The sequence below is a fragment of the Pogona vitticeps genome, chromosome 6 (assembly GCF_051106095.1).
Source record: "Pogona vitticeps strain Pit_001003342236 chromosome 6, PviZW2.1, whole genome shotgun sequence".
Taxonomy (NCBI): Eukaryota; Metazoa; Chordata; class Lepidosauria; order Squamata; family Agamidae; genus Pogona; species Pogona vitticeps.
The window spans coordinates 98,276,721-98,300,640 of record NC_135788.1 but is presented as its reverse complement, the minus strand read 5'-3'; positions in this window follow the sequence as shown (position 1 = coordinate 98,300,640).

Below are 23,920 nucleotides of genomic sequence, written 5' to 3'. Positions count from 1 at the left end.
AGTTCTAAGATGATGGTGGTGGTGGTGATGATGATTGACCAACTATTAGGGTGTAAAATTTTGCAAAGGAGATAACCAGAAAAATCTGGGGTGATAAAGAAGTTGTTTTTCCTCCTCCTCTTCTTGGTATTCCTAGCAGATACTGATATCTATAGTTTTGTAGGTCTGATTTGCTACACTGTGATGGCTAAATACAATGCGGAGAGGGAGGCAGATGGTAAAGTGGAGGAGGCTTTTGTGTGTGCGTGTGTGTGTGTGTGTGTTGTGTGTGTGTGTGTGTAAAATCTTATCTTGCTAATCTATCAAACCCAAGCCCAATGACATTAGACCCTCACTCCCTACCCCCATGACCTATGACAAAGTGGGGAAAGTGATACGAGAACTTAAGAACAGCCTGGCTGGCTCCATTCAGCTCAGCACTCGTGTCTTCTGAAAAGACACCAGCCACATTCTACAGGGAAGGTCTGCTCTTAATTTCCACCATCTGCCAGTCCAAATTGTCCTCTCTCTCCCTCTGGCCTTCTCAAAAAGTAAATTAAACCTGACTTCAAGGGGGTGCGGTTCATTCACTGGGAATCAGAACTTCTGACAAATTAGTACAGGCTTGTGCATACTTATGGATGGTGCACCACAGTCCTGTGCACACCTATGTAGCTTGGAATAGTTCTTCATCTCAAAGGGGCTTACTTCTACGAAGATATGCATAGAATTACACTGTCAGTTTGTGGCATGGGCAGAAGCATTACGTTTAAAAAGTAGTTACACTGATACCGAAAGTAATTGTTCATGTTATAGGTACAGTTTTTACAACTAACATTTCAGTAACTTTAAAACAGGTAACTGCTTCAGTTACCTGAAAAATGCACATCTGAAATGCTACTAGCTGTTGGTGTGCTACAAAACGCATTATCTTCCTACCCACTTCCTTGTTGCCTTGTCACCCAGAATAGAGCATAAGACAGCACTTGGACCAGGTGACATTCTTTCTGTACCATCATGTCCACTTTTTCTTACAGAGATCACAGCCCTATAACTAGAAAAGTAACTTTATGATCTGTTGCTACATTGCCAAAGGAATGAATGCATTCCTCATTAAGGTGTAGTCTTAAAGTAGTTTATACTGTAGTTGTCTCAAATGAGGAAAAGTTCTTTTCTGCTTCTCCCAGTTCATCCGTTTCTTCCAGTTGAGGAGGGGCTTCCTAGGATTCATTTCTGTGCTGATCTGGGCCAGTGCACATATATACAAACACATGTGCTTTCTGAGCAAGCTTTTGGTACTTCTCTTGTCTTGCCTCTAATGGTGAGCAAATACGAGCACTCAGATTTAACCACTGGCATCTTCAGGTGGTGGTAGCAGAGGGCCAGCAGCAGGTTCTTCAGACAACCCTTATACCAATCAGCATTCTTTCTCCATCACCACTGACGTTAGTGGCGATTCAGATCCAGATTGGGAGGGAGGGAGGGAGGGAGGGAGGGAAGGAAGGAAGGAAGGAAGGAAGGAAGGAAGGAAGGAAGGAAGGAAGGAAGGAAGGAAGGAAGGAAGGAAGGAAGGAAGGAAGGAAGGAAGGAAGGAAGGAAGGAAGGAAGGATCACTGTGAAAACACTAAATTCCACCCTAGGGCAAAAACCCCCATGTCTTCAGGAAGGAACAAAAAAAATTGTAAAGAGTCAGAGCTCTGGTCACCGTTTGAGATAAGTGTTATGTCATGAGGATAGTAGGATAAATACCAATACAGTGGTGCCCCACATGACGACGATAATCTGTCCCATTGAAATAGCTGTTTAGCGAAAACATTGTGTAGCGAAAACCGTTTCCCCATTGGAATGCATTGAAACCCGTTTAATGCTTTCCAATGGGGAAAAAATCCTCGTCGTTCTGCGAAGATCGCCCATAGGGAAGCCATTTTGCAAAGCGCCTGTCTGGTGCCCTGCAAAGCATCGGTCCCAAAAACACCCGTTTTTGCAAAGTGCCGATCAGTGGTTTAGGGCCTCGATACTTGGCGGAACGCTTACTCCCACCCAGTTCTACCCGTGTCACCTGAGCGAGTCAGGAGGTGAGGCTGAGGAGCCTGACGCCGAGGGAGGCCCGGAAGGAAAAAACAAGAAACTGGGCCTTCTCGGCGGTGGCTCCTCGCCTCTGGAATAACTTACCTCCTGACATTCGCGCAGCTCCCTCGCTGGGTATTTTTAAGAAACAACTGAAAACATGGATGTTCAGGCAGGCCTTCCCCCTTTCCACCTTATACCTAATTATTCTTTTTTCTGTTATAATATATCCTGTTTCTCGCCATCTTTAGGAAAAAAAATTATTCTATCTTTTAATTTATGTAAATTATTTTTTGTGATGTGGTTTGTTATATGTTTATTTTTTAAGTTTATGTTGTAAGCCGCCTAGAGTGGTCACAATTGACTAGATAGGCAGGGTATAAAGGAAATAAATAAATAAATAAATAAATAAATAAATAAATAAATAAATAAATAAATAAATAAATAAATAAATAAATAAAATCGTCATCTTGCGAAAATTGGTTCGCGAATCAGGGACCCAAACATCCTCCAGCGAAAATCGCCCATTGGAATCACTGTTTTGTGAATCGCTATAGCGATTGCAAAACCTCATCATCATGCGGATTCGTCGTTTTGCGAGGTCATCATCTAGCGAGGTACCACTGTACAGTATCATCTGTGGCTGATCAGGTACATTTTGGAGAACAAATGCTCCATCTAGAAGAGCCACTAGTTATACTTTTGTTACTGGAAAGAAAAATTAACTACAGTAACTAGTTGTTCCCCAGCTCTGAGTGTAGACCTGACCTTTGAACATGGAGGTGGTACCTGTGACTCTTGACTTATCTATTTGCTTGTGTTACTTCAAATAAGACCTCTCTTCTATATATTCAGTGCTAATGTTTTGGCCTCAACTTAATCCTGGGCAGTACAAACACAGTCATAAGGCTTTTGGACACAATTATCCTGTTTTTACAAACTTACTCTAATTATCTTGGCAACCTGATCCGGTTGCTTTGGCTTGGTTTAAGGCTCTGTTTTACTAAGGTTTTTAATTTCCTCTTCTCTACAGTTTTTCGGAGCATCTTTTTTCTTTCTTTTGTTCTCCTTTTTTTAGTTCTCTTTGTTGTTCTTCCAAACGCTCCTGAATTACTCGAGTTCCAGGTTGACTCCTCCACCCTCCACAAGCTTAAACATCTCTCTGCAGTGTTTGAATTCTCCCACAGATTGAAAAATGTGGGGCTGGGATTTTTTTTTTCCATGTCCCAAATTCTGTCCTCTAACTAGATCCTTTGGCAAGTTCATTTTCAGCCCCATGTGTTTTTAGTTAAGAAAAAATTGGCTTCCCACTTTCGTTCTGGTGAGAAATACTGGATGCAAAGTATTAGAAATGTGTGGATTCAGGCAGATTCCGATCTATTTTCTCTTTTCCAGTGACAGAGTTTGGGGTGGTGGAATAAGTCAGTAATGCCAAAAAGCTCATTCCCCTGAGGTAGTTGAGAACTATTTAGATGCCGTTCCAAAAATCTGTTAAATAACACATAAACAAGGGTTTTATAACAGTTGTGTTTTCAGAGTCCATCAAAAGTAACAGTTTCAAAAGTCTGGGTGGTTTTGGAAAGGGATGAATACTGAAGGCACACCTCCACAACAAGCTCAAGCTGGTTGCAAGTCAGTTTAAACCTACCAGAGTAATGTTCTACGTGTTTACTGTGTTAACAGGGGTTTCCTTCCAGAGAAACAATGTGTACAGGATTAAACACCCAAAGGTTTGCACTTGGAGGCATATTTGCCTGGAAGTAACAGGGACGTGGTGGCACTGTAGAAGCCTCTGTGCTGCAAGGTCAGAAGACCAGCAGTCGTAAGATCAAATCCACGTGACGGAGTGAGCTCCTGTCGCTTGTCCCAGCTCCTGCCAACCTAGCGGTTCGAAAGCATGCAAGTAGATAAATAGGTACCACTACAGTGGGAAGGTAACGGTGTTCCGTGTCTAGTCGCGCTGGCCACGTGACCACGGAAACTGCCTACGGACAAATGCTGGCTCTCTGGCTTGGAAACAGGGATGAGCACCAAACCTAGAGTCGGACACGACTGGGCTAAATGTCAAGGGGAACCTTTACCTTTAGCCAGCAGGGCTGGTCCAAAACATAATGCTGCCTGAGGACAAAATGGCACACAATCTCATTCTCAGCTAGGCTGGCAGTTGACTGTTACTAGAAGTGTTGGAGATAACAGGCCTATGGGAGCCTAAGACAGATCTTATGGTGCAGCTCTGTCCTCTGTCCAAAAGATAGAACACCCAAGAGCAACTATTGCAGTCCCCCCCTCCTGCCTGCCAGTATCTGCCACCTGATGTGGTTGCCTCACTGCACTTGACCACAGGGCTGGCATGACCACTGATTACAGGCATGCTTCTTAAGAAATGCATAGAGAACTTTTTTTAAAAAATGGCAACACCCAGAATCCTAACTGGAGGATTCTGGGCATTGTAGTGGGAAAAAAAATCAATTTTCCAAACTCTGCTCTATTTGTGCTTCAAATGACCTTTCTATTGTGCCGTTGTCTTGAAGTCCATTTGTAACAATCCTGTATTTTCTGTTACTTCTTTCCTCATTTTTTCTTACCACAGAAAATCTTGAACAGGGAAAGGTAGAATAGTTATATATGGAATTTTAATTGCTAGTGCTATGAGCTTACCATCTGGAAGCATAGCATTAAACATTGGGCAGATTTCAGGCTTGCAGGCTTTACTTGGACTTTTTTTTTAAAAAAAAAAACCTGGCACACACAATCTGCTTAAAAAACCCACTCAGGCAGGCAGCCACTAAGGGAAAGCTTGCCTAAGGAGAAAGGTTTTCATGTGCTTGTGGAAGGACAGCAAAGATGGGGCTATCCTGGCCTCCTGTGGGAGGGGGTTCCACAGTCTGGAAGCAGCCACAGAGAAGGCCTTCTCCCTTGTCCTCATCAAACACACCTCTGAAGGTTGTGGGAGCAAGAGAAAGGCCTCTCCTGATGATCTTAATGAATTCTGAATCCAAGAATTTGCTTGGAGCACCAGAACGCAATGGTCAGTTCCAGGCTGCCCCAAGCTTTCTTAATTTCAGTAGTCCAATTTAGAATTGGAGAAGGAGAGTAATTATATTGTTGCTAAGGACAGGCAATACAAGTCAGACACCCTTGCTGATCTACTTCAAATTATGCAGAGGAACTGCATTAGTTTATTGCCATGAAAACAACAAAGAGACCTTTGGGGTTTTAAAGACTTACAAATACATTATAGCATGAGATTCTGTAGACTGTATACCACTTTGTCAGATGCATGGAGTGTCATCCAAAATTTCATGTCTATCTATCGTGCATGTGTTTTGGGATGGAATTGTATATAGTGAGTGCAAAGAATAATTGATTGCTGAAAACATGTACAGTTACGTTGTTAATAACCTAGCTATTCATAATGATGTTCTTCATAAAACCTATAGTAGTACATCCTGGCATTAGGTAAGCAAACTAAGGGCTTGTCTACACACTCATGGATAGCCCAGTGGTTTAGATACCTGGCTCTGGAGCTGGAGGTTGGGAGTCTGATTCTCTGCTGTGCCTTCTTGACAAAGATAGGACTTGATGATCCATAAGGTCCCTTCAGGCTCTGCAGTTCTAAATAATAATAATAATAATAATAATAATAATAATAATAATAATAATAATAATAATAATAATAATAATAATAATAATAATTATTATTATTATTATTATTATTATTATTATTATTATTATTATTATTATTATTATTATTATTATTATTATTATTATTATTATTATTATTACAGTATTAACAAACACTAGGTATAGTGTAGCTCTGATGGTGTGATTTCTGAGATCTGCAACTGCTTATAGTAGTGTGTGAAGTTTTTTAATATTGTTCCCAAAACCCCAATGACTACGGGGACCACTGGAGTGTGTTTCATCCACAACCGAGATGTTTCAATTGTCAGGTCTCATTATTTTATTAGTTTTTTCAATTCTTTATTCTCAACTCTGGCATCCCCCAGAACTGCAATGTCAATGATCCAGACATTTCTTTGTTCTATTACTACTACGTCTGGGGTGTTATGTTCAAGGTGTCTATCAGTTTGGATCTGGAAATTCCATCATTCTTTTTTGAAAACCACAAACTGTTGGGTTTGCCTCGTAATAATATTTCATAATTTTCTGCAAGAGGCCAAGTTTTGCATTTACGTTGTTCCAGTAGCTTTGCAGCAGTCTGTCCTGGTCCCTCAACAGGGTCTGCTAAGCCCTGCAGACCATTTGTCACCAGATGCCCTGCACTTGACATTTACATATGGAGGAAAATGGGTTTCCATGAGTGATAGAAACTTGGTATTCGCAAAATAATGTGGTTGGGTGCAGTCAAGTGTTGTTTGGTGTCTATGAGAAAATGTAGTAAACGGTTGTATCTGGGATTTTTTTTTTAATGCTAATGTCCAGAATCACAGCTAGGGGATTCTGGGAATTATTGTCCAAAAAATTAATGGTGGCCTGTGCATCTTTGATCCTGATCCAGTAGAAAGAAGCTATCTAGACTCTAGTTTATTGTCATACTATATGACTAAATTAAAGAAGTCCTGGGCAGGCTCTGAATGTAGAGGCCAAGCTACAGTTTATGTTAAACAGACTTTTAATGAAGCATTATTAAACTGGAAATGTATTTCTGTTTTTAAAAGGCAGGCATAGGGTATCAGTTTAGAGCTTCCTTGTCCTGTGGATTTCTCTGTCTGTCTGTCTGTCTGTCTGTCTCTCTCTCTCTCTCTCTCTCTCTCTCTCTTTCTTTCTCTGTTCTTGTAGAGACGGAGGTGGAGGGACAGGTCTATAGGTAGTGTTTTGCTGACATAGGCAATTGGGCACGATGTTTGGGACCGGGGGAATATGCCCAGACATTCTTTCCTGCCCCCAATTGTCCTCTGAATTTTTAAAAATTTTTAAACATTACTTAATATATAAAATTAGCACTAGATTACTCTATCGCCTTGGCCTTCTCAACCACACTAGATGCTGTTCCAAGACCTCTATTCAGAGCACATTACCATAGTATCTCAAGACTAAAGGATGCCTACACTCTATCACGCTATTACTGGGGCCTCATTTTTATTTTTTCCTGTATCCCTTTCAGATCAGCAGAGACAAGACCAGAGGAAGGAAGGATCGAGAGAGGCAGGACCAGAGGCAGCAAAGAAAGAAAGGGGTGCTGTGTCCCCTATGTAAACACTGCCCGCAATTTCAAATGTAATACAGGCTGTGAATCAAATCCTTTCCAGTGTAGTCACACCTTTAGTAATGATCTGGTTTTATTGTATGGACAGTATTGCTTGTGAGATTTTGTGTCTCAGCTGCTTACATTTATTGACTAGCTTTGTAAACTATACCAGCCAATGACTTGGGAGAGTGTACAATGTTTATTGTTATATCTCAGGTAACAAATGTCCAACTGGGTCATCAGTTCTGGCCCTCACCTTTGACAAACCCAGAAACAAGTCTTCCGGTACCAAGCAGGGAGGGGGATTTCTCTTGGTTGGGGAGCCTAGTTTTCCACCAACTGCCCTACTCTTGGTGTAGCCCTTTAGCCACTTGGTCCCTAAACTCCAGACACCATCAGCTCAGCTCTGTTGAAAGAAATCTGAGACATTAATTGGTGGAAACTTGGGGGCAAAGAATGAAAATCCTTCCCAGTGCAATTTGATGGATGAAAGAAGGCGGGGAGGGGGGAATGGATGTGTGGTTCTGGGAACAAAGAAGCCTTTGAAGAGGCAGAGGGTTGCAAATTAATGTCGCTGTCTCCCCCTCCTCACCCCAGACCATCTCTGTGGCTGCAAAAGATAGAACCAAAAAGGCCTGACAGAGTTACTTCTCTGAATGACCAGCTCCCACCCACCACCTCATGTATACAATCTGGCACTCTTTAGCAGAAAAATAGATCCAGATGCTTTGCATTGCAATTTTGTTCATTGATCCCTGAGGATCACAGCTCCCTTTCTCCCTCCTTCTCTGTCGCCAAACTCGATTGCTTTCCAACTCTGTCCACCTGGTTACTGTCTGTTAGTCCTTCTTCCCACCCCCACATTCCCAATCTGTCTCTGGTCCTCACCCTCACTATTCTAAGTAGGTTCTGCATGCCAATTGCTTTTCATGGACCAATTAAACAGTATTTCACTTTCTTCTCTTGTTCCCCCTATTCATGCCATGCATCTCATCAAACCCAGCCATGCATCTCATCAAACCCAGACACTCTTGGCCTTTCGGCGCCAGGCAAAGACCTTTCTGTTCACCCAGCATTTTAATTAATTAATTTTAATGTTTTAATTGTTTTAAGAAATATTTTAATATATGGTATTTTATACTGTTTCTTAAAATGTTTTTAATGTTTTTAGGTTTTAATGTTGTACGCCGCCCAGAAGCCACTGGCAATGGTGCGGCTAAAAAATATTGTAAATAAATAAATAAATAAATAAATAAATAAATAAATCCGAGCAGAAAAAAATCCAGAAAGGACTTCTCTAAATTACAACACAATAACACTGAATGGATTTTGGTTTAAACTCACTTCTGTAAATTGTGTCCATGCTTCATTCCAAGTCTCCTCAATCTGGCTTTTATATGAATTGTTCATTGGCAACGACAGAGCTCAGCTGCCACACTCATTTGGTTACTTCCGTGTCCCAGTAAAATAATAAATGCACATGCATTATTCCTTTTTATATGAATGTGTTTGAAAGCCTAGCATCTTTATTTGTTGTTTGCAGTTTAATGGATGTTTTTTAGACTTCCTGCTTGTCACGCAATATTTCTGTAGTTCACAACCCTTTTAATTTTATTTCATGAACAGCATTTTTGTTGTCATCATTTTAGGTGGCTATACACAGGCCCATTCAGACTCCGCTGCACTGCAGAGGGCATTACCTCCATGAATGTTCTGTATTGGATTAACTGTCAGAAAAATGCCACATCAAAGCAGATTTCAAAGCTTCTGAATTGACATCCTGCAGCATACACTTTCTCCTTTTCTCCAAAGTTAATATATAGTGGCCAGAATCTTTTGGGTCCTTATACTATTGCTGCATGAGAGTACAGCAATTATCTTGCGCTGCCAGAGCAAATCAACATTCTATAAGGCAATTCTATAAGGCTGCCCAAACAAAACAAAACAAAACTTTTAAACTGGGCTTGAGATCATTACCAAATTTGGTACAATTGTAGCAAATACTATATTCTTACTCAGTGATAAATTTTGAGACATTTGGGCAACAGGATTTCAAGCTATGATTTTTTAATTTTAATCACTTTTTTCACTGTGTTACACTCCATGTTTAGTAATACGTGACCATAAAAAAAACAGTGCATGCAAATTCAGATACCCAGTCTTGCTTATCTTGAAAAAGAATGGTTGGCCACAACTACACTTTTTTATTTGGAAAGAATCCAGGAGGTAGAGGCTGAAATATTGATCCTCAAAAAAGGCCTTTCAAGAGGGAGAAGCAATGATTTGTTATCACAGAGTATGCACTATACAAGCTTGCCGGCAAGAACTTTGCAAAGTAGATACATAGTTGCTGCTTCATGGGTGCAAAGGGAAATATATGGAGAGCTTAGGGCAATTAAAGATCACAGAAACACCATCAAAAGGCAGGTTTTCTTTAAAGCACTGAAAAAAACAAAATTGCTTTAAAGAAAGTAATGGAATAACAGTTCTGCAGAAAGCGGAACATTTTGCCACTTGTCTCCAGGGACTTAGCATACAATTTTGTGAGGTATAGTCAAAGTCTTTCTGAGTGCTGTTAATAAACATTCAGGATTTCTGAGACCAGGCTTCTGACACAAGTCTTCGAAGAGAAAATCAGCCATAGGTCAGGTCATTATTTTAAGAGATATTTAAAAACTAGAGAACAAATGTTCAGAAGATAACCCATTTAAACTGTGAAATTAATGTTTTTTGCTTTGTGGCTGGGGATGATCTTATTCAATGTTAGAAGGGCTTTCATGCCTATATTCTGTCATAGTCTTAACCATTCCATGCATCTTGTCACTATACAATTGTCTGATCATTTTAAAAAACCTCCAAAGATCTTATATGCCATCAAGTCACTTCTGATGTGTGGTAACAATATGACTTAACAACTTCCCAAATGTCCTATCATTAACAGATAATGCGAGCCAACAACATCTCATGTTAGATTGTTCTCTCTTTCTATTAGAAAATGTTTGGTAATTTCAGCAGATCCAAAGCGTGGTGGAGAGAGTGTTTACTGTTTCTTAGCACAATTCTGGTTCTAAGCTGTTGTTTATTCTAATCTATAAATCCCTGAGCAGCTTGTGTCCAAGCTATCTCAATTGATGGCATCTTCCTTTATGAGACCACTTGTGTGTTAAGATTATCAGGACAGGCCTTTCTCTTGATCCCACCCTCCTCACAGGTGCATTTGGTGGGTACATGGGTACGTTCTCTGTCACTGCTCCGAGACATTGGAACTTTCTTCCCCAGGAGGCCAAACTGGACCCATCTCTGCTGTCTTTCCACAAGCAGACAAAACCTTCCTCTTCAGGCAAGCTTTCCATTAATGACTGGCTGCCTGAGTGGAATTTTCAAATGGATGGCTGTACCTTATTGCTTTGAATGTGTTTTTGGTGTTGCTTTTGTTCACCATTTTTAGTGTGGTATTTGTTTGATCCTTTTTAGTACAGTACTGTATTTGTATACTTACTGTTTTTAGCTGTAAATGTTTTCTTTAAATGATATAAGCTGCCTTGGGTGCTTTTTAAGGATAAAGATGGGGTAAAAAAATCATGTAAATAAAAAATAAATAAATGAATGAATGAATGAATGAATGAATGAATGAATATTCCCCCGACTCCCGGCTAGCAATATTGTCTTTTCCCGTAATTTCTTGCAAAGTATTCACTGTGGCTTTCTTTGTAGTTACTATTGGCCTCGTGCTAGGTCTTTTCCTAATGCCCCTCCTCCTTTTCCCCAGCAAATATCCCCAGCATGTTTTCTGGTCAGCTCTGTATTCTCATTATAGGTACTCATTTTTGTGCTAGTGAGAGTTCAGGGTTGACTTGATTAAGTTCCCACGTACTTGCCTTTCTGATTGTCTTTGATATCTGTAAGGCTCTAACACCACATTTCAAATGAGTTCATATTTTTCCCTGTCTTTTACATAGTATGGATGATTTTGACCTTGGTTTCCAGTGACAATCTTTGTTAACTCTGAGCAGTCCCCCCTTTTTCTTAATTCAAAAAGTGAGGGGTCATCGGTTTGAAAACATGCACACATATTCACAGAACTTTTGGTCTGCTACAGCTTTTCTTTCTCAGGTTGTCTTCCCTAAGAAAAGGATTTGAAAACTGGAAGATAGGTTGTAGGCTACTTTCCACAGAGTATACATGGCACTATTAGCTTACCCGAGAGCTTAAAGAGTGTGCATGTTTCTCTGTTGTATGTGGGGCACTTCTTCGCACCTTTGCTTCACCATTTCATTAAGTCCAAAACATTCTTCAACACATTATGGCACAGAGGGACCACAGCCACATCTCAGCTGTTCTTGCTTCTGTAATCCCCCAGCAACCATAGTAAAGATTTACACAAAGGAGAAAAAAAAATCAAAAAAATTGAATTGTGATTACAGAAGCACAATATCCCACATTCATAAAGAATTGAATTTCCTGGCTTTTAAAAACAGATATTTAAATATACATGCATTGTGCACGAATTCCAACAGAAACTTCCCTCGTATAAAATTACTCAGTGCTAGAGGATCAGAAGTGATTGTGGAATTTACACAAAGGAGAAAAAAAATCAAAAAAATTATACATATTTATTAGAGTATGACCTGGAAGATGAGAGGGTGAAGGAGGTGATGGTCAAATGGGCACAATGTTTTAGTTATAACATTAATATAGATGACTGGACAAGAATGTGGAAAGATAATCATAAATTGATTAAGCCAGTTAATATTAGAGAAAATATCCTTAAAATGTTCTACAGATGGCATCTTACACTGGTAAAATTGGCAAAAATGTCATAAGGGATCATGCTTGCTGGAAATGCAGGAAAATCCCGGGAACATATTATCATGTATGGTAGTCATGTGAAAAGGCAAAAAAAAAATGGTTACAGGTTTGGGAAATGTCACAAGAAATTGTTCAGCAAAAATTAAACTTTAAACCTGAAATGTTTTTATTAAACATAATGCCAGAGATTTTTTTATATATAAAATCTCTGGCATTATATATATATAATCTCTGGCATTATGTTTAATAAAAACATTTCAGGTTTAAAGTTTAGTTTTTGCTGAACAATTTCTTATATATATAAATGAAAGCTGGAAGCTGATGTATAATTGGGCCCAAAAAGAGACAGGAAATTAGGGGAAGAAAAAATCGTGGCGAATCAGTGCTTACAAGAACCCGTTGATAATATTAGATGACCTAATGACAGAGAAATCTCAGATTTATATATGTAGTATGGATGTTTTGTCTTTGCTGTTTTTGTTTTGTTTTATTCTGTTGTTTTGTACGTACGTACGTACGTATTATTATTATTATTATTATTATTATTATTATTATTATTATTATTATTATTATTATTATTATTATTATTATTATTATTATTATTGGTGGTGGTGGTGGTGGTGGTGGTGATGGTGATGATGATGATGATGATGATGATGATGATTGATGATGAAATGATTGTGGAATGAAGAAGAATAAAAGAGACATGTAGATCCAGTTCAGATCATATTCATTCATCATGGTGTTGAGCAGTAGTTCTTAACCTTTGATCCTCCAGATGTTTTGGACTTTAACTCCTTCAATCTCTGACCATTTGGCCGTCATGGCTGGGGCTCATTGGAGCTGAAGTCCAAAACATCTGGTGGGCCAGATGTTGAGAGTCACTGATATAAATTATATTGAGACAAGAAGAATCAGAAAACCAAGTTCCTATGAGGAGTGAACAAAAGAGCTAGAATATGTTTGAACGTAGATATTTTGTGATCAGGGGAGAGGAGGCAGGATGCCATACTTGGGTCACAGGTTCTCCATGTACTGTACGGTATTTGAGCATGGAGATTGGTGACAATTTTAGCTGTGCACTAGAGGCCAAGCAGTAGTTGATGGCACTAGGTTTTACCCTCCCCATCCCTAGTCAGAGCCCCTTTTCCCTCTATTTTCATCCTTTCCCCACTGCTGTTCGTACACCTACAAATACTTTAAACTATCTGGTTGTAAATAGAATATTATAAGGTAGGCAAGTTATTAGGTATTAAAATAAACCAAATGCTTCACCTAATTAAAAATAGTCTTAGCTGTCCATCTAAAATACAGCAACGGGGCAGTCAAACACTTTCTGAGACTGGAGCTCCTTCCCTGGGGTGTTGCAGTTTAAAAGGCCACATCCTTCCCAATGTATATCTCTTGGCTTTGAGATATGGAATGGTCCAAGGAACCGGAGGATAAGGTCAAATCCTTTCAATTCTGCAATTCTATGCCTCAGTGTTGTAGAACTGCAACACCTAGGATTGCAGTTCCTAGCATTCCTTAGCATTGTCTCTGCTGACTGAGGCTGACAATAGATGCAGTTCAACAACAACAGAAGGTTCTAACTTTGCTAGCACTGGAAGTAATAATAAATTCATTCTCCGGGGAGGATCTGTAGGTAGACAAAATGACACTATATTTCATTTTGGAAAAGATCACAACATTTCTAGGTGAGTAGGGAAAGATCTGCCCAAATAGGATATTAATATAAAATGCTAAGCATCTCTAGGGGTATGGGGATGGAGAACAGGAAGGAGGAGAAAAGACAGAGGGGAATCCCAGACAAGAATATGGTTGGCTGATGTAACCCTAAACAATGACATTCCATGCTACAAAACTTGTTGCAGCTCTCCATGTGAAATTGATGAATAGCAGATGCAATATCAGCCTGTTCAGACATATACCTTTGGACATAGGGTGAGATGGAAAGCAAGCCATGGTTGCTACTTGGAAAAGTTACTTTTCTTGACTATAATTGCCGGTAGTATATAGCCTCAGAATGGCTAAAGATTCAGAGCTGTCAAAGAAAATAACTTTTCCAGACTCTGGCCATCGTCTTGTGTCCTTACCCTTTCACATACAAAAAGAGAGAGAGAGAGAGAGAGTAAAAGAGAACCAAGAAATTCAGAGTTTATTTGAATGCAGGATGTCCCATGCAGCGTGAGACAGAACCAGCTAGCTGTCAGGCACAAGAGCTAGCCATCCTGTCTTCAGGGTGGAAAAAAATACATTGCACGCTCCAGAATTTTCATTGGCAACAGCGTCCGTGAGCTGGCTTTTACAAGGCATTCTTCCATCCAGATGGAGTCCCCAAACTTTTAACAAGCTTATGAATCAAAGAGGGCAACACAGCCCTCAGTAAGCACAGCTACCTCTGGGGAGGAGCAGAAACAGCTGTTTGTCCATTAGGGAGTAGTGGGAGATGAGAGTGCGAAGGGAGCACAATGGGCTTTTAGATCAGAAGAGTGGGTGGGTGTCACTTGCCTCATCTGCCTCCCACTCTTCCTTCTTTGTAGCCTTTGCCAATGCAGGTGGTGTTCTGCACAGCCCTCTGGAGGCAACTAGATTGCTTAGCAATTGGAGCACGGAGTGCCTTTGACTACAGGAAAGGTAGACACAAATATCACCAGAATTGATCTTCTCTCCTATAGAAAGACCATGCACTGAATTTCCAGAACTTCATTTGTGGGAGCAAAATACTGTACATCAGACACTGTGGGAGGGCTACTCCCAGAAGCCCTCATCAAACATGGCCTCTTTGTGTGCTTGTGCATATGTAACATATATGTGTAAGTGCTTCTGTGCCAGCCATTATTCAGGGCAGAACTAGACAAGTCAACAGCTTTGCAATTCCAAGGTAATAGAGCATTTCTTCTCTGGAGACACATTCTTTCAAAGCTGCCCAGCCTGAGCAAACTCACTTACCAACAAAGTCTATGTTTATTACCTCCCAATGACCAATCACAAATAAAAGCAGTGTGAACTTCATCTAGTGGAGCTGAGGCTACCCTGCTTTATTTAGTATTTTTAAAATGTACTTGATGTCCTAAGGGAACTCTGCTTCCACTGTTAATTCCACCATTAACTGTAGAGCCTGTTTTGATCTTGAGAAGTGCATTTATTTACAGACTTTTGTTCAAAGTATGTCCATATATTCTCCATATAAATATAAGTCCCAGCTACTCTGTCCCTCCTGTTGGTCATCTAACATTAATTAAAAATCTTAACCTGTTGTTTGTATGGGTTTTTTTTTAAGTTTTGTTTCCTTTCCTCCTCCAAATCACAGATACCCTGAATTGGGCACATCAGTTTCTATGTCTCCCTTCTGCTCCTTCCTTTTTCCAAGGCAGTAAAAATTGGCTACTCTGTAATTTCCTTTCTCCGTTTGGAGCCTCCCTTCCTATGACTTAACTGATCTCACAAAGCAGGACAGGGCTGGTGACTGCCTAACCTTTGTGTTGGAATGAAGGCTTACGTGCATGCACACACTTCATCCTCCTGTCCCCGGATGGTAGTCCAAGCAAAGCTAGATCACTGGGTCTAATCACCATTCCTGGGGCATTGCAGAAAATGGACATGGTGACTCCTCCCCCTCTCCAGCCATCGGGCTCTGCTGTTGTCTGCCACCACTGCCAGGGCCCAATAAATTAGAGATTGCATCAGTGAACACTTTGCTCAGAGTGAGGACTCCAGCCTGGAGCCATAACATTTTTATGGCCAAACAAGAATCCAGAAGTCTAACGTGGACAATCAGAACCAAAGCCTTAGGAATTGTGCATGATTAACAAAACAAATAATGAATTTATGATTCTCTGAGTTCAAAATGTGGGCTATCCTACTTACAGAATTAAGTTCATTTTCCAAACACAAAAGCTTTCTCTAATGTCAAATGTGAGTTTTCTTACTTATTTACAGAATTGCAAAGCTTGGGAAAAGTTACCTTTTTTTTGCAGGACAGAGTGTGCCAGGTGCCATGGAACCTTTTCCAAGTTCTAAATTCATTGTTTATTCGCACAGCATCCCAAAGGATATACACTAAAACATAAAACTTATTAAAATTGATCTTCTCTTCTATAGAGAAAGATCCAAGCAGTAAATAGCCTTCGTGCTAAGTGTATGTTTGCATATTTTGGGAGTGCCCAGAAGGAACCATTGTTCAATTGTTGTATTCATGTTTCAGTATTCTCCTCCCATTAGTTCTCCTTAATTTTGCCATGTCCTTCCACTTAAAATGCAAACACGTCACTAGCTTATCCAATATGAACTAACAAAGTACTACAGAGAATTTTCAGGGTTCTGGCCCTGTAATTGCTTTCTGTTCCACAGGGGCACAGCATTGTTTCCTCTTGGTTTTTTTTAATGTGTGCAACTGAAGTTAGTGATTTTCTTTCATTATTATTTTTTCTTTAGTACTTTAAAAAGAATTTATTAGAATACCAGTAATTAAAGACCACCCGCAGCCTTATTAAAAGACAATTAATAAGTTTATCAGCAGTGTTGAAGCCACTCTGAACAGGAAGCAATTAGTATCCTGTTCAGGAAATGCAGAGTGGAAAGGCAACAACTCAAGTGGTTCTCCCTTATAGCAGACAGTCCTTTACACCAGAGGTCCCCAACACCCGGTCCGCGGCCCTGTGCCGGTCCGTGGCCTGAGCCGGACCAGGCTGCAAAGACAGACCTCCCGTCCCTTGCACACACTCACCTCCACACAGCCTGTTTGTGCCTGCACGCACACTCCAGTGTGCCCATGGGAGCACTTTGCCGCCGTTTGTGCATGGGCATGAGTGCACATGCACCTGCACAAGTGCAGCAACACCATTTGCGCATGTGCATGAAAGCGTTCGTGCTCAAGAGAGAGAGTGAGTGCTCGTTCGTGCATGCGCATGAGCACGAGGGTGCCCCCCTTCCCCAGCCAGTCCGTGGGGTGAAAAAGGTTGGGGACCCCTGCTTTTATACAACTGGTTGCTTATTGGTGCACAACTATTCACATGACCAGTCAGTCACATGCAGGACAGCCCACCGGGAGAGACTTCTTGTGCACATAATTTTTCTCAGCAGGATTCAGATGCTATAAGATGGAAGCTTCTAAGTTAAAGTTCTGGGTAGCTATATTGAATACAGCTTTCTTCTCATATTTCTTCAGGAGTTTCTTGGCCCTAAGGATGGACATTACTGGATGGTATATGGTCTTATTTAAGTGCCACATGGAGCTCATGTTTTGATTTTATTTCCAACTAATTGCAGAAAAGGACTGCCTCAGTAACACCCACAGACCTCAGAGTGAAAAGCAGGGAATTTACACCTTCAGGGTACAGTTGTGGTTTTTTTTTAACTGTGGCTGCTACAGGTTGAAAGCTGAGTTAGAATAGAGAGGGAGTTTGGGATGTGTAGTCAAAAAAAATTGTAACGTTTCCAAACTGTGCACAGCCCTAGCTATATTCAGAGTTGTGTGGTAGTCTAGGACAGAGATGAGAAGACTTTTTTTAGGCCAGAATCCTATTGCTGATTGATGCTTGTGTAAGGGAAATTATATGTGTCCTGGTGGCAAATTGCCATTAAGAGGATTCTGGTTGCCTTTCTGAGCATAGAATCAAACAATAATCATAAGTTGTAAGGGGCCTATAAGGCCAACAAATCCAACCTCCTGCTCAATGCAGGAATGAAAATAAAAGAGGATCTGATAGATGGTTTCCAATTTTCTCTTGAATGCCTCCAGCATTGGTGTGCTTACCACTTATTATGTCTTGCACTCTGGGATGATCGAGAAGAGATCCTGCCCCTCTTCTATATGACAATATTTCAAGTATTTGAAAAGTGCTATCATACTACCCATCTGTCTTCTTTTCTCAAGGCTAAACATGCCCAATTCTCTCTTGGTATGGCTTGGTTATCGGTCCCCTGATTATCCTTGTTGCCCTCCTCAGCTTGTAGGCATTCCTCTTAAAGTGTGGTGTCCAGAAGTGGATACAGCACTTCAGGCAAAGCCTAATCAGTGCCAAATAGAGAGGGACTAGTGCTTTAGAGGATTTGGAGACTATCCTTTCGTTAATGCAGCCTAAAATAGTTTTTGCCTTTTTTTGCAACTGCACCGCACTATTGGCTCGTCTTCCACTTGTGATCTACAACAATTCCAAGATATTTCTCACTTGTTTGTCCTTCCCTAGTTGAAGAGCTTTGCACTTATCCCTGTTAAATTTCAGCCCAGTGCTCAAGCACTTTAATATATTTTTGGAATTTTGTTCCTGTCCTCCAATGAATTGGCTATGGCACCCAATTTTGTGTCATTCACAAATTTGCGAAGTGTTCCCAGTACCCTTTATCTAAGTCATTAATAAAAATGTTGAAGAGCAACGGACCCAAGACTGAGCCTTGTGGTACCCCACTTGTTACCTCCTCCCAGTTTGAGAAGGAGCCATTGATAAGCACTCTCTGAGTACAATTCTGTAACCTAAAAGTGTGGTCAAGTATGCCCCCAGTAAACCAATGACTGTCTCACTAATGAGTGGTAATTTGCTGCTGTGACATACCTTATTTCCTTTAGGCAAGTGTACATTGGCAATGGCAACATCTACATGAGCCCATAGAATGACCCAGACATAGACATCTGTGGGTCATGAAATGTTACGGACAAGCAGAGCAAGATCTGGGACCCTGCCAATACACCACTGTCCTCCAGCTTGTGGTGGATGGCCTCCCAGCCTGTTCCCATCAGCCAGATGTTGAGTTTCTTCTCTGAACCATTGAATCCTCAGGAAGTGGGCCCTCTTGGATTGACAGTAAAGGCTCTAAACTCCACTGCTTGAATTTCTTGGCAAGTTCTTCTCCAGAATGTGCCAGCAGTGGCCAATGAAAAATACACACTGTCATTAGTGAACTTGTGTGCTTTGACTTTTTGAATTCCACTTCAGTCCCTTGGCAGATTAAAGGAAGATGAGAGGATGAAGGGATTTGAGCAACTGTTAAGGAATCAGAGAAAACCTGTGGGAGGAAAGAGAGGGGAGATATGCTAGATGTTATATGTACGAAGGAGGTGATGTGCTTTGCTTTCTTTGGACCTTTTCCCCCCCATAGCTGAGAGCTGCAGTGGTCAGAGACTAAACTGAGTCCAGGCCCAACTCACAAGACACAAACACAATAGGGACAGGGTGATTCTGAGCTTATGCAGAGTGCAGTTGTGCTCAGATATTGGAAAACAAGAACAACTTTTCCAAACCCTACTCTCTACTAGCATTGAACAAGTCACTCTCCCCAAATCCCTATATATCTAGGAGTAAGGCAAACTTGGGGAATGTGATTCATCCAATTATTATTTTAGTCTTATTGAATTCCTGGCCAATTTCTCCATCCCACTTATGTCAAATGTACTACGGATAGATTGCATTGTCATAGTGCTGAGTAAAGAACATTTTGCACATGTTCAGATGTACTCTGGTTTTCTTGAGTTCCTCATTCAGGAGCCTTACAATTGTAAACTGTTTCGGACCGGACTTTCTCAGACCGTGGGGTTTAAGCTCCAGCTAAAAAAGAGAAAGATATCTCTGTGTTATTTGTTCAAACATGTGACTCATATTCTTACCCCATGACATCACCATCGTAAAACTGTTGTTACCACAACTAATTCTGATGTCACACGGACAGGTGGGGGCCAGGATGCAAAGCGTAGGGGGCTGACAAAACCCCAGAGAGGGCCAGCTGTCCCCAAACGTGAGGCAAGTAAAAGAAGGGAAACCTTATCTGGATGCGGAACCAATTTGGTTCAAAGCTTTCAAAACATTTTTTTTTAAAAACCATGTACAAACAGCATCACTGGGAATGGAGGTCCTTTTGCACTCCCACAGTGTGTTCCGTTCGCTTTTGCACATTACCATGATCCACCTGCTGCGTTTTTCAAGGGAGTGTAGCTGAGTACTTAGGGTGACCGACCACTTGCTCTTTTTTAACCAAGGTCCTCTGTCTGAAGACACTTTGAAGGGCTGTTTGGCCCAGGTTTGAACTGCTGGATAGCTCCGTGCTTTAGGTCTCTGGAGCCAGAGGGTGAGAGTTCGATTCCTCACTGTGTCACCTTGACAGGGGTTGAACTTTCCATAGGATCCCTTCCACCTATCAATTCTAAGATTATTATTACTGATAACCATGAAAAGTGGGAGGACAGAGCTTGAAAGAAAGTTACTTTTTTTACAACAATTCCATAAATCTTCCAGCATGGCCAGTACCATCTGGAGGTGTGTGGGTTTTTTTTTTTTTTGGAATGGTAGTCCAAAAAAGTAAAGTTTCTACACCTCAGTAGCAGACTGCCGAAACAAATCCACAGCAGGTCACCTGTTCACAGCCTTCCCCATTACGGCATTGCACTTCTATCTCAAATGATATTCGCTGTCTCCATTTGGTGTGTACATCTATGCTCTCATTTTGAGTTTGAGGAGTAAATGCCTACCTAGTGATGAAATATCAGGACGAAGAATTCTAGGTTTGAGTGTGAACACATGGGGGAACATTTTGGACTGCTTATGAAGCAGTCTGATATGATCTACCGGTATTTCCTGGCGATCACATGGCATATGAGGAATTGCACTCCACCTTGACCCCGATCTGTGCCCAAATCGGACCTTTTTAATTCAGCTGTTGGGCTACTGCTTTTTTTGGGGGGGGGCAACTCTCTGGCAGATAGAGGGGTTGCTTTTAGTGAGATCACCCTTGCTAAAGAGACCCTTTCCAGTACAGTCATATACGCACCTTTGCAGATGTCTGATTGCATCCTCTATTTCTCCTTTCTTTATAAATCCATGGAAATCATTTTAGTCCTAAACAAGTCGGTTTATCAGACCTAGGCCATAGTGATTAGAACATAGAGTATTTCCTGAAGAATGCTTTTAACAACCAAGTTCAGCTTTGCAAGAAATGAGTTGCTAAACAGAGGCACTTCCTACACTGTTTGCTTCATCCTGACCTTAGAAGTTACAATATCTCTTTATTTGCTGTTACCCTTCTAGCCATATCCTTCGGATAATAACATTAAAACTAAAGTAAACTATGCAAAAAAATGAATTCACATATTAAGGCAGCATTCTTGAAAGTCCTTTAATTAGCAGTCATGTTTTATAATCTTCATGATCAAATTAATACTATTTATTTATTCATTTCCTTCACACTGGTATGATTATTTTTATCTCACATTCTTACTTAGATGTGCGTTTTTTTTCCCCTACAGTTTGATGAGTTTGCAACATCTGAGCTGCTAAATGGGCTAAAAGTTCATTGCAAATGGTGTTTCTCTATGGGCTTGTCTTATGTCCTCCTGAGAGCCTTATGGACCTTTTCTGCTCTGTATTTTAAACTTTGCAGACAGCACCTATGATAGACTTTGCAAGAACTGAGCTGATCAATCAGTAAAGAGCTTCTGGCAGAAGCCCAGCTCTGCTCTCCCTGGCAAATTATCTTCTCCCATGAAAAATGCCTTAGTTTAACAGCTGCTTGATCAAAGCAAGCCTGCTTTCCCGGACTGTTGCAAATGGTTAAACAAGACATAAAGATCTTTGAGATATTATTATTACTGTACCTAGTGAGTGAAAACTCAAGACTTGCTTGCAGCTGTTTGTTATAACAGCAGCTTTTCGGCCCAGTTCCAAACTAAATCAATACACATCTAGTCTGGAGGTGGAAGGTTAGCACATTAAAATACATTTAGTAAACACAATCATTAAAGCCAGTGAGAAAATGAAGGCAAGAAATCATTGGGAAGCAGCCTTGGATGGCAGGTTGAGACGGAGGAATGGGTAAACAGATCTACAGTAAACTCCCATTAGAGGATTTATCATATTGTATGTGAGGTGGAGAGATGAGGAAAGGCTACACTGAATGAGCACTAAAACAAAATCAGTGTGCAATTAAAATCAAAGCATTTCTGCCAAAGATGAGAAGTGAGGCTATTAAGGAGTAGCATCTACATGGATGCTGATCTCAAGAAGCACTTACTGGCTGCAGGGAGGGAGGGAGGGGGGCATAGCTCCATGGTACATATATTGTAAGCAAGACGCTCTGATGTTTTATCCATTTGAGCATCTCCATTTGAAAGAATCTCTCATATTAGCCCAGTAGATAGCCCCAGACAAGAAGGCCAATGGTTTATGGCAGGAACGGGGAGTCTGCACCCCTCCAGGTTATTTTCAGCTATAGCTCCCAGTATTCTCCTTCACTATTGGGCATGGTGGTGTTAGGAAAATTGTAGTCATGCATCTGGAGTACAGCCTGGAAAAGTTCCTTTTTGGGATTATAATGTACCTGGCCACATCTGGGTTAGAGAGCCAGAGACAGTGATTAGAAGCAGAGGTGGCACGCTCCAGATGTTTCACACTACTTGGCTTGGCTTCTTCATCATCATCATTGTCTTAGAACTGCAGAAGTGGAAGGTACCCTATGGATCACTGAGTCCAGCTGTTGTCAAGGAGGCACGGTGGGGAATCAAACTCCCAACCTCTGGCTCTGCAGCAGAATACCTAAGCCACTGAGCTATCCAGCTTCTCCCACCTCTGGTTTCAACCTTCCTTAGCCTGCCCCTGGTGGCTTCATAGGTTTCTGGCTGCAGTTTATATCTACTCAGCAATAATATAACACCCGACAAATTTTGCAGGCCTGGCCTAAATCCCAGCACTGGTCCCACACCCAGGTGGGCTGTGGATAGCCAGTCAGGTTTCTGGCCATATTTTTCAAGAGCTAAGAAAGAGCTAGGAAAAAGAAGAAGAAGAAAAAGAAGAAAGAAATGCATGGTACTCAAACTGAATTATCCGAAGCATGATAAGAAGAAGGGTGTTTGTGAAAAGATTACTGGACACTCGTGTCTTGAGAGCTTTATGTCTATCTTTTAGAAGGAAACTGCTTGAGAAATAAAAAGAAAAATAATACATAAAGACAGCTGGGAATGTGCTTTAGAGTGTGATTTCTGAGATGGTGTAGGCTCCAAAGTGGCCGATTTCTGACATTCGCCTCTTTCCAAGAAACCACTTTAAAGAATGTTTATAGGAGAGGCCTGTTGCCTTTTGACATCCAGCGCCTTTTCTTCCGAAGTGTACATTCCATAATTCCTCTTCCTTTTGGAGGACGTTCTGCCGACATAAAGCAAGTTCTTCTGTCTGCTCTTGACAGCTATTTCCTGCCCCAGCTCCATTCAGTAACAGGAACGGTGGTGCGTATGTGTATGAGAGACAGAAAGAACAGAGAAGCGAGGGAATGGGAGGGTCAGGGAACGACAGAGTAACATTTTTTTGTCCAAGGCATGGTACTTATTTTAAAACCCAAGAGAAGTCACAGTCAAAAGCTCCAGTCAGAAAAGTCAACCATATGGAGGGAAGTGAGGGTACAGTAAGTCAGAAAAGTCCTAAGGTTTCAGAAAGAAAACCACAGCCTTCATAACGTTGGGCCGGGCACCTTTTTTAAAGATAAGAAAAGTTGTGGTTGAGAACTGGACAAATATAGAGTAGGAGAATCAATAGAATGAGATAATGAATTGGATCCAGATTTAATCAACTAAATTAAGCACCAGTGTTTTCAATGAACTTAGGAGATGTAGTCCAGATTCAGCCTGCATATAATGTAGTTGATGTGCTTTAAAAGCCAATAGCTTGTTTTCCTTCCAGAATGTACTTCCCTCAAAGCTCTGAACAATCATGCAAAGAAACATTGTGTTTACTCTGTTATGACTGATTGACAAAAGCATGTTAATTTGCAACATATAGAGATGAAAAATCCTGATGCTAGGATAAACCAAAGTCTTTTACCTCTTCAGGAAGCCCTGCTTCCAATGACATGCTAACTACATTGCAGCTTAACTAT